The following is a 13,503-nucleotide window of genomic DNA, read 5'->3' on the forward strand; positions in this document are numbered from 1 at the left end:
CAGCCCCAGACACCTAAAAATCACCCAGCTGTGTGACCCCGTGCAAGCCAACCCAACCCCATTGCCCTGCAAAAAACAAAAAAAGAGACCCAAAATAAAATAAAATAATAATAATAATAATAATAATAGTAGGGTCAGCTGGGTAGCAGATAGAGCACTGGCCCTTGAGTCAGGAGCACCTGGGTCCAAATCCAGCCTCAGACACCCAACAATCACCCATCTTTGTGGCCCCAGGCAGGCCACCCAGCCCCATTTGCCCTGCAACACCCACCCCCAACAATAATAATAATAAAAATAAAAAATGTGCTTCAGTCTGTGTTCCAACACCACCAGCTCTTTCATGGATGGATCACATTCTTTATGATAAGTCCACCACAAAAGTTATTTCCACATTTGTCCACTGTTGCCATTGCTGATCGCAACTCCCTCCATTCATACTTCTCCACTACCATGTACTATATTTTCTTTTTCTTTTCATTCTGTCTCTGCTTGTAGGGTAGCTGAGTGGTGCAGCAGACAGATCCCCGGCCCTGGGGCCAAGAGGCCCCCAAGCCCACATACCACCCCTTAGGCCCAGCATCCACCAGGCCCTATGGTCCTGGACAGGCCATCCAATCCCAGCCCCTTGCAAGAAGTAAAAAAGAAAGTGTGTTATATCTGACCATTCTCCTCCCATGGTCCATCCTCTCCTCTATCACTCACTTCCCCCCCCCCCTTTCCACTGTCCCCCCCCTCCTTCTTACTCCAGATGCCTATACCCCATTGAGTATATATGCTGTTTCCTCTCCTAGGCACCCCTAAGGAGAGCAAAGATTCCCTCATTCCCCCTTGCCTTCCCCTTTCCATAGCACTGCAATATCTCATTGTAATAAAGAAAAATCTTATTATATGAATTATCTTAGCCTATTCCTCCTCTTTTTACTTTCTCCCATTATATTTCCCTTTTATCTATTGACTCCATTTTGACACCACAATATATCTTCAAATTCAGTTTTCTCCTGCACTTCATCTATAAAAGCTCCTTCTACCTGCTCTATTAAACGAGAAGGTTCATATGAGTATTATCAGTATCATTTTATATACAGGAATACATGTAGTGCATCATTATTAAGTCCCTCATATTTTCCCCTTCTCCTCCACTCTCTATGCTTCACCTTAGTCCTGCATCTGAAGATCAAACCTTTTGTTCTGTTCTGGCCATTTCAAAAGGAACATTTGAAATTCCCCTGGTTCATTGAAAGTCCATCTTTTTCCCCTGGAAGAAGACATTCAGTTTTGCTGTGTAGTTTATTCTCAGTTGCATTCTAAGCTCTTTTGCCTTCTGGTATATTATATTCCAAGCCCTACAAGCTTTTAATGTAGTTGTTGCTAAGTCCTGAGTGATCCTGACTGCAGCTCCATGATATTTGAATTGTGTCCTTTCTGGCTGCTTGTAATATTTTCTCTTTGACTTGGGAGTTCTAGAACTTGGCTATAATAATCCTGGGGGATTTTTTTTTTTTTTTGGATCTCTTTCTTGTGGAGATCGGTGGATTCTCTCCATTTCTATTTTTGCCCTCTGCTTCTAGTATATCATGGCAATTTTTCCTGTAGTAATTCTTTGAAAATGTTGTCAAGGCTCTATTCCTGGTCATGACTTTCAGGTATTCCAATAATTTTTAATTATCTTTCCTAAATCTGTTTTCCATATCATTTGTTTTTCAATGAGATATTTCACCTTTTCTTTTAATTTTTCATTCTTTTGGTTTTGAAGTATTGTATCCTGATTTCTCATAAAATCAGCAACCTCCCTCAGTTTCATTCTTTGTCTGAAGGATTTGTTTCCTCAGAGAGCTTTCTTATCTCTTTTTCCATTTGGTCAATTCTGCTTTTTAAAGCATTCTTCTCCTCCATAACTTTTTGAACTGTTTTATCCATTTGACCTAAGCTGGCTTTTAGCATGCTATTTTCTTCAGCATTTTTTTGGATTTCCTTGACTAGGCTGCTGACTTCATTTTCATGTTTTTCCTGCATCTCTCTCATTTCTTTTCCCAGTTTTTCTTCTAACTCCCTCATTTGATTTTCAAAGTCTTTTTTTTTTTGAGATCTGTCATAGCCTGATCCCAATTTCTGTTTTTCTTGGAGTCTTTAGATGCAGGAGCTTTTACTTCCTTATCTTCAGACTGAGTATTTTAATCCTTCTTGGGCTCATATGCAAAATATTTCTCAATGGTGTTCCTCTTGTTTCTTTGCTTTCTCATTTTCCCAACCTGAGCCTGGTTTTGGGGTGCTTCCTGAGCTTTTGGGACACTCCCACAAGGGTCTCAGTGTGTGAGGCTTTGTCCTCCCTCCTGGTCTGTGAATGACCATATGTGCCCCCTCACGGGGGGGGGGGCTGCTGTTCTATGTGTGTGGGGGGGCCTAGACTACGATCAGGATCTGAATGGGTTCAGAGCTCCAGAGTCCTGTTCCAGGGGCAGAGCTCTGCAGTCTTTCTCTTTACTCCCCTCCCTAGGTTCAAAGGGCTCACATCCTGGGGGCTCCTGCTTACTGGCTCCACCTGCTTCAGTTTCCTGGAACACTTGCCTGTGCTGGCCAGGCTGCTCTCTGTGTGCCCTGAGGGCTGGGCTTCATGTGCTAGCTCAGTGCTCCCTGGGGTGTAGCTCAGGAAACTCCCTGCTGCTGTGAGCCTTGGCTCCCAGTGCCCTGGGGCTGCCTCCAGGAGGCTGAAGCTCTTTCGATCTGTCGGGCCACTCCTCTGGCAGGCCGCCCCTCCAACCCTGGGGAGCATTGCCTTTCTGCTCTTTTCCAGGTTACCTTGGGTAGGAGAACTGCTTCATTGGGTCCCTCTGTGGGCTCTGTCTCTTGAAAATTTAGTTAGAGTCCTTAGCTTAGAAGTTTTATGAGAGAGTGCCTATGACACAATCCATTCTTGTCGCCATCGTGGCTCTGCCCCCTACACAGGTCTGCTTTCCCCATTTTTGTACTGGCAAAAAAATGTAGCCTATAATGGAGCCAAGATGGGGGTATCAATACTTCTCTGTTCTGAACATTTAGTTCTTTTGCACTTCATGACAGTTACTGTTAAGTAAACATTTTAACTTGTTCTTATACCTATAACAGGTGATGTGAATGACTTAGGTTACTTTCTCATGATCCAGACCTACCCATTGTAGGAAAATTCCAATACCAGGGAAGATCAGCAACCTCTGAGCCTTTTGTAAATGCAAGCTGCTATATAGGGCAGAGGTCATACAATATATGGTAAGACATTTTTGTTATCTCTTTCCTGAAATACCACTATAAGCAAAGACTCTTTCCCTCCTATCCCAGAAGTGAAGGAAACATTCTTCTTTGGTCATATGAATGATTTGGAATCAATCCTATAGCATAAGCAGGAAGGCCATCTTATAACCCTCAATGGGAAAAGTGAAATGTGATTCTCTCATATCTTCAGTTCATCTCTAAGCTGAGAAGGACAAGTAATAACATACAAAGAAGAACAACAGGAGTACTCAAGCTTCTTAGAGATTCCATTGCTCCACTGGATACCCCATGAAAAGGAAAAATAGAGCTAAACAGTGATGCCCAATCTAACTTTTTATGGACCTTTGTAAACTCTGGCTTCCTTGTGATGTCAGTGAAGGAGAAAAAAGTTGTCAAAGATGCTTCTTCAGATGATGAAGGTAACATTATCAAGCTGCAATGATACAGGTACCGACCTCCTAACACATGAGCTTGTGGATTGATCTGGGGGCCTACATAAACCCACAGTATCTGGATCTCCAAGGAAAATGGTAGTTAACAACAAGAGGTACAATTTTTAGCCAGGATACAGAATTCATGGTGAAGATCTTGACCCAATATTCTCTGTGGGATGGTTCTGAATTACCTATGATGCCTAGGTATACTGGACTGGTTGTTCCACTAAGATTCTTATAGATTTCATCCTGCAAATGGTCACAGGTTCTGTTCTTTACCCTGAACTTGCATCCAGTCATCATGTTCACCCCAAATTCTACTTTTTTTCTCTTCACAGAGCATCTTCCATTACTGTGGCTCTGTGAGACAGCCATTGGATCAGTGGTATAATTTTTTTACAATGAGGAGAGTCATTCCAAAAATATAGCCAGGATTTCCACTTCTAGCCAAAGAAGGAGTTGTTCTACGCTGAAAAGCATGGAGACACATAGTGAAGTATTGCTCTATAGAGGCTCTTGGATCCCCACACAGGTTGGTCAGGATGAAAGACACAGAGACTTTCTGGATTCCAGAAGTTCCATTAATCTCTATCTCATAGATAACCTGGGAAACAACATTATGACAGGTGTTTCCATCTAGCTGAGGTAAAATGACCTCTGAAGTATATGTTAAGGGCACCAGTCCCTTCTCCAGATCTGTCACCATTTTTGGAACCTTCAAGAACCTAAGGTCATCATAAAAACTGATCCTCAGTGAAGGATTGTTATAGATTATTGGATTGCTATAGAACCGGGTGAGGTGGTACTTCCACTTTCCAAGAATCTTGCAGGATTACTGTCAATACAAAATCCTCTAGGGTCTATTCCTGTTGGCTGTTTGAATAAACTTAGCAATGATCTCTTGGTAAAGTAGATCAGAATGGGATCTTCCAGCCTTGTAAAAAGGAGGAAAATCTGGCTTCAAATGAGGTACTGAGAAGAATAATGTACCTCCATAATCCATTATCAAGGATCATACAAGGGTCTCATTAAACTCTATAGACTTCTGGAAACTGTTCAACAGTTTATCTTTAATCTGGACACAAAATTTTCGATTAACATTTGGCATCACCTTCATTTTTACAGGATATGGTGCGTTACTTTGGAATATAATGTTATAGTCTATACACTTCCAAACCACTAACTTGAAGCTTTCCAGGAGGCAGAAGGAGAAGATGTCCCTGGGGTCTTTCATGGAGCACTAGCGGTGGCAACAGCAGTTGAGGTTCCATGAGTCCTGCGAAGGGGTCACACAAGCAGACATCCTTGAGCACCTTGGAGCTCCAGAAATCACTCCCTGGGGCCTTCTCCGGCCCTGGGCACCACTGCTCTTCACCGGAGGAGGCCTAATTATGACATGAAAAGAAGATTAAACTAGGAGAAAGTGAGGTATTAGAAAATAAATACCACAAGAAGAGGCACATAGACCTATTAAAGTATAGAGAAAGAAGGGAGGGTGTGAACACTGGGTAAATCTTAGTGTCAACAGATTTGGCCCAAAATACAAATAACATACATTCTCAATTGGGCTTAAAATCTATCCTGCTCTATAGAGAATTTGGGGGGGTTAGAAAAGGGGAAAGAAAGGGGATGAAGGAACTGATAAAAGGGAGTACAAAAGTAAAAGTAAAGTTGGAAAGAAAACAAAAGAAAAAGAAAAAAGGAAAGGAAATGGTAAAGGAATGATAGAAAGAAGGGCTTATTTAGATGCAGTAATCAGAAGCAAAGAATTGGTCAGGATGAATAAGGGGAAAGGAAAGAGAAAAATATAATGGGGGGGGAAGATAGCATGGAGGAAAATAGTATTACACCTGTAAATGTGAATGGGATCTTTTTTCCTTTCTTGCTCATGATTTTTTCCTCATTAGTTCTAATTCTTCTTTCACGACATAACTAATTTGGAAATATGTTAATGATGAGTGTACATGTAGGAAGGAGGAGTGTAGAAATATGTGGAACTTACAAGCTTGCAAACGGATGAATGTTGAAAATTACCTTTATATGTCACTGGAAAAAGAAAAGAAAATTTAAAAAAAAAACAGAAGAAATCATGAGGGACAGGACTTCAGAAAAGGCTGGAAAGAATTGAATGAACTGACCCTGATTGAAGTAAGCAGAATCAGAAGAACACTGTACATACCAACAGCAACATTGTGTGAAGATCAATTATGATGAACTTGCTCTCAACAGTACAATAAATAATCCAAGACAATTCTAAAGGATGTGTGATGGAAAATAACATTCATATCCAGAAAGGGAACTATGCAAACCAAAGCTTATTATTTTAGGCTTTTAAAATTTGTTTTATGCATTATGATTTTTGCCTCCTCTCATGATTTTTTCCTATTTTTATCTGATTCGTCTTTCACGACATAATTAATATGGATATATGCTTTACATAGTTATAAATATATAATCTATATTAGATTGCTTTCTCTCAGGGGGAGGCAGAAGGGAAAGGAAGGAGGAAGAAAAATGTGAAACTCAAAACCTTACAAAAATGATGGTCGAACTCTATTTTTGCATATTGATGGAAAAATAAAATATTAAAAAAATAAAGAACTTGAAGTCAGGAGGTGGAGATGATGAATGAATGTTATTCCTTCTATTTCTGTGCCATCTTCAAATTTCACTGATATCCTCTGTGTTTTTATCCTTATAATTGATTTTAAAAAAGTGACCATTTTAGGACCAAGCATAAATCTCTGAGGGGCTCAGGAAGACTCATTTTCCTGAGTTCAAATCTGGTCTCAAACCCTTACTAGTTGTGTGACCCTGGAAAAATCATTTAACTGTTTGCTTCAATTTTTTCAGATGTAAAATGAACTGACAAAAGCAAATGGCAAAGAACTTTAGTATCTATGCCAAGAAAACCCATGTAAAGTCAGTCATCACCAAACAACTAAACAACAAATAACGATGTCTTTCCAAAATGACAAAGAGCCATTAATTGCTATTCTTTGAAACCAGTGATTCTCATACCTAAAATGATCTTAGAAATTCACCTCACTTTCTCCTGTAGAAGAATTCTATGCTCTCCACATACTCTTTGTATCTGGTATCAGGATTATCCTCTTACCTCATTTGAATATACAAGGACATAATGATTGTTTATAGGCCATACTCTCTCAGATTCAAGCTGTCCTTCCAAAATTAAAGTGCTTTTCCCCTTTCCAGTTCTCTCATAGATTCTTACAATCAGAGGACTAAAAGCAGAATGTATCCTGAAGTTTTGCTCCTTGACAGGGATCTACTGATGGCCCTATCCTTATTCTGCCTCTCTCCCTGGGTTTGTTTTCCCCTCATGATTTTTACTTGTATGATTTATTTTAATGACTGAGTTTGCAGGTCACAGAGTGGTCCATGATTCATTTCCCATTCCCTTTTCAACAGAATTGACCCAGTATCTAAATTCTCAATATTGGCCCTGACTGGAGAATAAGTGGGCTCATTCTATGTAATTTTCAAAAGTATGAAGTGGTAGAGAATGATTATGAGTGGGTAGAGAAAGGCATCCCATTCTATCCCCCACCTCCAAAATTTTGTAATCTATGTTTTACGTAGGAGAGGGAAGAAAAAGAGGCTAATCTCCAAGCCCCCCTTAAATTCAATGAGACTGTGTCTACCTGAAGCAATTGGATCAAAATAATTTTAAACAATTACTTAATTCAGTGGAAAACAATCTATGCTGTTTTCTGGCTAAAGTAATCACCTATTTCAATAAATTTAATAAGATCATGTAGTTTAAATAATCAAATTTATAGCCAATCTTAGCTAATCTTTCCATGGGGGTTTACCCTTAGGAATAAGGTGAAGTTGGAGAAACTTCTATTTAGTTTCTCAAATTCCTCATTTTAAGTTTTCCAACCTCTTTTATAGTGTGGCCTCAGTCCTAATCTCAAAACCAGAATCGAACACTTCTGTAATGTCTTCACTTCTTACTGTCAGTTTTGTTTTCATTTTTCAAGATAGTCATGAAAGATTGCCACTCTCAAGAGGTAACTGTTATTTGAAAAAGGATAAAGCAATCCTGGCCATAACTAGTGGGTGTAGGAGGACAATTTGGAGTATTGGACCCCCCTGAAACAGTTGCCTAAATGAGAGACCATTCTCGTTTCTCCTTCTCCTAATTGAGCAATAGCTCTTTTGCCCAGTACATAGGAACTGCTTTGATAAATGGAATAGAAAAGAGGGACATTAAGCAAATTGGAATAAAATCATCATGATATTGTCATTTTAGGGGTTTTTGTTTTATTGATCTATTTCTATAGGATAAGCCTTCTTTTTTAATATATACCATTTATCTGAATATCCTAGCTGACAGAAATAATCACATACACTATAAACTCAAAAAGAAATCGAGCTTGTACTGGAGAGCAATTTATTTTCATTCTGTACATTATCTTTTGTCCCCTTTGTTATGATTTCATAGTCAGCCCTTGATTATCTGCACCATATGATTTCCTTGGCTTCCCTGTTTGATGATATGGATTTCAAACTGCTGATAATATGGCCAGTTATGAGAGATGGTTAACACCAGGATCAGTGAATGTGGGAGGGTATGGATGAGAGAGCTTGCTATAGTAAAAAGTCCACTGAAGTTTTAGAATAACTGTAGATCTTGCAGTTTTACCATCTATGTGATCATCTATGTTATATTTCTAAAGCATAAGTCATTACTCTCCTCCAGAAATTTTGGTGGATCCCAGTTGAGTCTTTGTTTCTAGGTTGATTTGCATTAATTCCCCTGCCCCCCCCTACAAACTATGCTTCAGCCAAATTAGTTTACTTGCCATTTTCTTGTTCACATTATTCTCCAGAGAATGTGGGGAGGAAGTTACTCCCTCCCTCCCTTATCCTTGACTGCTCACAATGCATCCAGACATAGGAGAGTCTCACAGAACATGTATCAGATACACAGAAGATAAACTGAAATAACCAACAGAGAAAGGTAATAGAATTAAGAGGGATCAGGAAAAGTCTTCCTCTTGAAGATTTTGGCTGGAATGTGAAGGAAACCAAAAGGCTGAGATAAGGAGGGAACAAATTTTAAGCATGGATAACAGCCAGCAAAAAAATCTTGAAATCAGGAGATAGGGTATCTTGCTTCAGGAACAGAAAGGAAAACCAGTGACACAGGATACAGTGACACTGGGTGGGCTTTGAGTTGGTTGGTTCTTGTCCTTCATTACTGAAGAAGACCAAAATAACATCACTATGTTTGAAACAAATTACAGTGTCTGACTGTGGCTGAACAGACCAATATGAGCTCTGAATGCTCTACTAGAGATGGGGCACAAATAGTCCATGTGAACACCTGGGGTGGGTACTCTATAGTTACGTATGTCACCTTTCCTTTAAGCAGATTCAATTCTGCTTTCCTCATAGAGTACAACACCCTCACTGATGAAGACATGCCATGTTGGGTGGTCCTGTGCCATTGTTTCCCCTTCTGTACAATCAATTCTAAAGTTCTTCAATGAGCCCTCCAGAGTGTCTCAGTATCACTTCTCTGACTCCCTTGTGAGTGCTGGTCCTGTGTGTGTTCTCAATAAAATATTTTTTTTTGGCAAGCATATGTCTGGCATTCTAACAAATGCCCAACCCATCACAGTTTCACTCTCTAGTAATATTGGAATGCTAGGCAGGTTAGCTCAAGAAAGGACCTCAGTATCTGGTATCTTCCCCTGCCAGGTGATCTTCAGAACATTCCTAAGACTATTTAAATGGAAGTGATTTAGTTTCCTGACATGGCACTGGTAGACTTTCCATTTTAGCTGAAATTTGAATGAACACAGGGAAAAGAGGCTGAGATGAGGAGGGAGGTCATGGTGTCAGCTTATCAAAATGTATAGAGTTATGAAATGGTATCATAGATGAGGAAAAATAAGCCAGTGTCACTAGATCATAGAGTACACAGAAGAGAGTAAGTTGTAAAAAGACTAGAAATGTAGAAAGGATCCAGGTTATGAAGGACTTTAAAAGCAAAACAAATGATTCTATAACTGGCTCCAGAAGTAACAGGGAGTCACTGGAAGTCTTTGAATGGATGATAGAAGTCATAATCAAGCCTAAACTTTAAGAAGATCACTTTGGCAGCTGAGTGAAGAATGAACTAGTTTGAGAAGTTTTTTTTATTTTTTTTTCATCCATATGCACATGTATATTTTTAAGTTACAAAATTTCCTTCCACCCTCCCTTCCCACCTCTGTCCCCTCAGTGGGGAACAGTCAGGATGTTAGCATTGTACATACATATTTTTGATAAACATGTTTACATATTAGTTATTTTCAGTATGAGGAATTAGGATTAAGGGAAAGAGATACATAAGAGATAATTTTTATAAAGTGTTCATCAGATTTTGATGGGTTGGTTTTTCTTTTTTCTTTCTTTTTGTTTGTTTTGTTTGTTTTGTTTTTCTTCCTCCGAATGGGGATAACATTGTCCATAGCCGGCCTAATGTAGTTGTCCTAGCTCTCTTAACTGCTGCGAGGAGCTGCTCCCATTAAGGTTGATCCTTTCATAATGTTGTTGTTATTGTGTATACAGTTCTCTTGGTTCTTCTCCCTGCACTCAGCATCAGATCCTGTGAGTCATTCCATGCTTCTCTAGAGTTAGATCATTTATGATTTCTTATAGATTAATGACATTCCATAGTATTCATGTACTGTAACTTATTCAACTATTCCCCAATTAATGGGCATCCCCTCAATTTTCAGTTCTTTGCCATTATAAAAAGAGCTGCTATGAGTAATTTGAAACATACAGGACTTTTCCCTTTTTTTATGATTTCTTCTGGATATAGACCTAGAATTTGAATTGCTCAAAGGGTATGAATAGTTTTATAGGTCTTTGGGCATAGTTCCATATTGCTCTCCAGAAAGGTTGGATCTGTTCCAGTAATGCATGAATGTCTAGCTTAGGAAAAGAATTAAAGCAATGCTATCAACCAAAAGAATTTTGAATGTGAAATAATGAGGACCATAACAAGGATGAAGGAAGTGGAATAGGAGAGAAGTATTGGAGAGAATTGTTATGAAGGCATATTTGTTCAGATTTAGCAAAAGAGTAGATATGGGGAAGTGATGGTGAACAATCAAGAGTGACACCTATATTGAATGTCTGGGGTGACTTGAAGGATGGTGATGCCCTTGACAGAAATAGGAATATTAGGAAGAGGAGAGACCTTCAGGGAAAGAAGAGTTTAATTTAATTAATGAATTCCATTTTGAGCATACATTTAATATGTACAAGGACCCCAGTTCAAGATTTCCAACAAGCAACTGGAAATAAGAGACTAGAGTTCAAAAAAGAAATCAAGTTATATAAGGAGACTTCAAAATTATCAGATTAAATGATTAAATCCAGGGAGCTAATGAAATCAAGTGAAATAATTTAGAGAGAGAGAAGATGACAACCTATGAAAGGATTTTAGAGGACACCCATGGTTAATGTATATGCTCTGAAGATAAGCAAAGGAGATTGAGGAATCATTAGTCAAATAGGAAAAGCAGAAGATAGTCTTGGAGCAAAGAATAACTTTCCATTTGAGTTCAGGCTTCCCATCAGCTCCTGTGCCAATCGTTTGAGGGAAGAGGAGTGGCATCCTCCATGATGAGGATTCTTACACTTGGGTTAGATGCTTTTCAACCAAGCACCTATGACTCCTAAAAATCATATAAAGTTCTAAACCTTATTCTGCAGTTTCTATCACCTGATTCCTCATTCCCATTCTTCTCAATCCTCTCACCTCAAAATTTCAACTTAACCTTACCCAATCCTTCCATTATACCCTCTGGACTGCCTGTTCCATATGCAACACACTTTTCTTCATTTTAAATTTCTTTCTTTCCCACTCCTTCTGTCTATGAAGCCTGGCTTCTTTATGATGACACAGCCGTCCTGGCCACTTTTTTATAGGACTGACTGTACCTTCACGCATTCTCTTTGGCTCAATGTTCAAGGTGAAGGAGTTAAAATACTTTATGCTTTCCAACTGCATCTTCTAGTTTTTTCTCCTTCATCACTCATTAATCTCTCTTCCTTTGAGGTCCACACTAGTCATAGCTACCACTTAATCAAAATTCTCATATCTATTGTCCACAGACCTTCAGGTTGTTCTCCTTCCTTCCTCACTAAGTAGAGTACATGTATCACAATTCCCTCCCATCCCATCACTGTTTCCATACTAAAGGAATACAATATGCGCACTGACTCTTCCCCAAACACACTAACTACTCAGTTCTACAAAGTATTCATTTCTCTTCTATTTTACCATAGCTACACACAAAGATGGTTGTATCCTTGATTTTGTAATCAACCACAAATGTACCACATATTTAAGAATTCCTATATCTTCCCTATAAATAAATAAAATCTCTCTTTACTTTTCTCTTCTACCTCTGCTTTCATTTACCAAACATTTCTCTTCTTCTGTCCTCCAATTCCTTAACCTCTCAATTCTCTCCAAGGCTACTTCCATTGCATTAGCCAATTTCTCCTCTTTATCCCAAATATTCAGTTCTATGTCTCCACCTCTCTTGAATCTCTAACCCCCTTATTATTTCATCAGTTTTATTCTGTCAAGGCTCAGCACTGAATCAGTCCCATCATTTATCAACTTCACTCCTATATACATGCTACTGGATAAAGGTTGAAAAAAATCATGCAACAATTCTGACTGGGTCTGGCAATCGTGACTTTTAATTTCACTATTCTACTCTCCACAGTACCTCTTCCAAACCTTTCTATCCCTCCTGAAATTCCCCATGGCTGTACCTCCCTTACTCTGAAATCTGAGAATCTTACTTCATAGTATTATAGGAAAAAATTGAGGCCATTCACAGTGAACTCTTTCTTCTCATATCTCATCACTCAGATGCCTTCTGTCACTTTCTTGTCATTCATGCTATTTCATCTGATGAAGTTGCTTTACTCTTTACCAAAATGAACACCCTGTACTTGGTAAAGTGATCCCATTTCATCCCATCTCTTCCAACCAGTTTCTCCCTCCATCATTCTCACTAGTTTATTTATTTTTAACCTCTCCCTCTCTATTTGATCATTTTTCTACTGCCACAAATATTCTCATGTCTACCCTATCTGGGAAGAATCCTTCCAGCATTGTTAACTATTGTCCTAAATCACTTTTTCTCTTTGTAGTTAAACCTGATGGCCTTGAAAAAGTCATCAATAGTTATTAATGATCCCTTAATTGCCAAATCCTTTCTTTCTTTCTTTTTTTTCCCCAAGGTAATGGGGTTTAAGTGGCTTGCCCAAGGCCACACAGTTAGGTAATTAGTAAGTGTCTGAGGTCTGATTTGAACTCAGGTATTCCTGACTCCAGGGCTGGTACTGTATCCATTGTGCCACCTAGCTGCCCCCTAATTGCCAAATCCAATGGTGTTTTTACAATCCTCATTTTTTTCTTTATTTTTTCCAATTCCATGCAAAGGTAATTTTCAATATTCATACATTTGTATTTCTATGAGCTCCACATTTTTCAGCTACCCTCTCTTCCTTCCCCACTGCCCATGGTAGTGATCAGTCTGGTAAAACCTATATGCACAATCATATTTAATATATTTTCATATTGTGAAAAATCATGTTGTGAAAGAGGAAATAGAGCTAAGGGGGGAAAACCATGAGAAAGAAAGAAAAAACAAAAAAGAAGTTTTAAAAAAGTGAATACAATATGCTCTGCCCTTCTTTCAGGCACCATAGTTATTTTTCTCTAGATGTGGATGGCATTTTCTTTAACAAGTCTTGCAGGATTGTCCTTGAT

General features: G+C 38.9%; 1 pseudogene; it reads right to left on the reverse strand.

The window, feature by feature from the left end:
- Positions 1 to 3,443: 3,443 nt before the first annotated feature.
- Positions 3,444 to 11,661, reverse strand: LOC141505820 (tectonic-3 pseudogene; annotated as a pseudogene).
- Positions 11,662 to 13,503: the final 1,842 nt, after the last annotated feature.

Source organism: Macrotis lagotis, chromosome 1 (genome assembly GCF_037893015.1).
Source record: "Macrotis lagotis isolate mMagLag1 chromosome 1, bilby.v1.9.chrom.fasta, whole genome shotgun sequence".
Taxonomy (NCBI): Eukaryota; Metazoa; Chordata; class Mammalia; order Peramelemorphia; family Peramelidae; genus Macrotis; species Macrotis lagotis.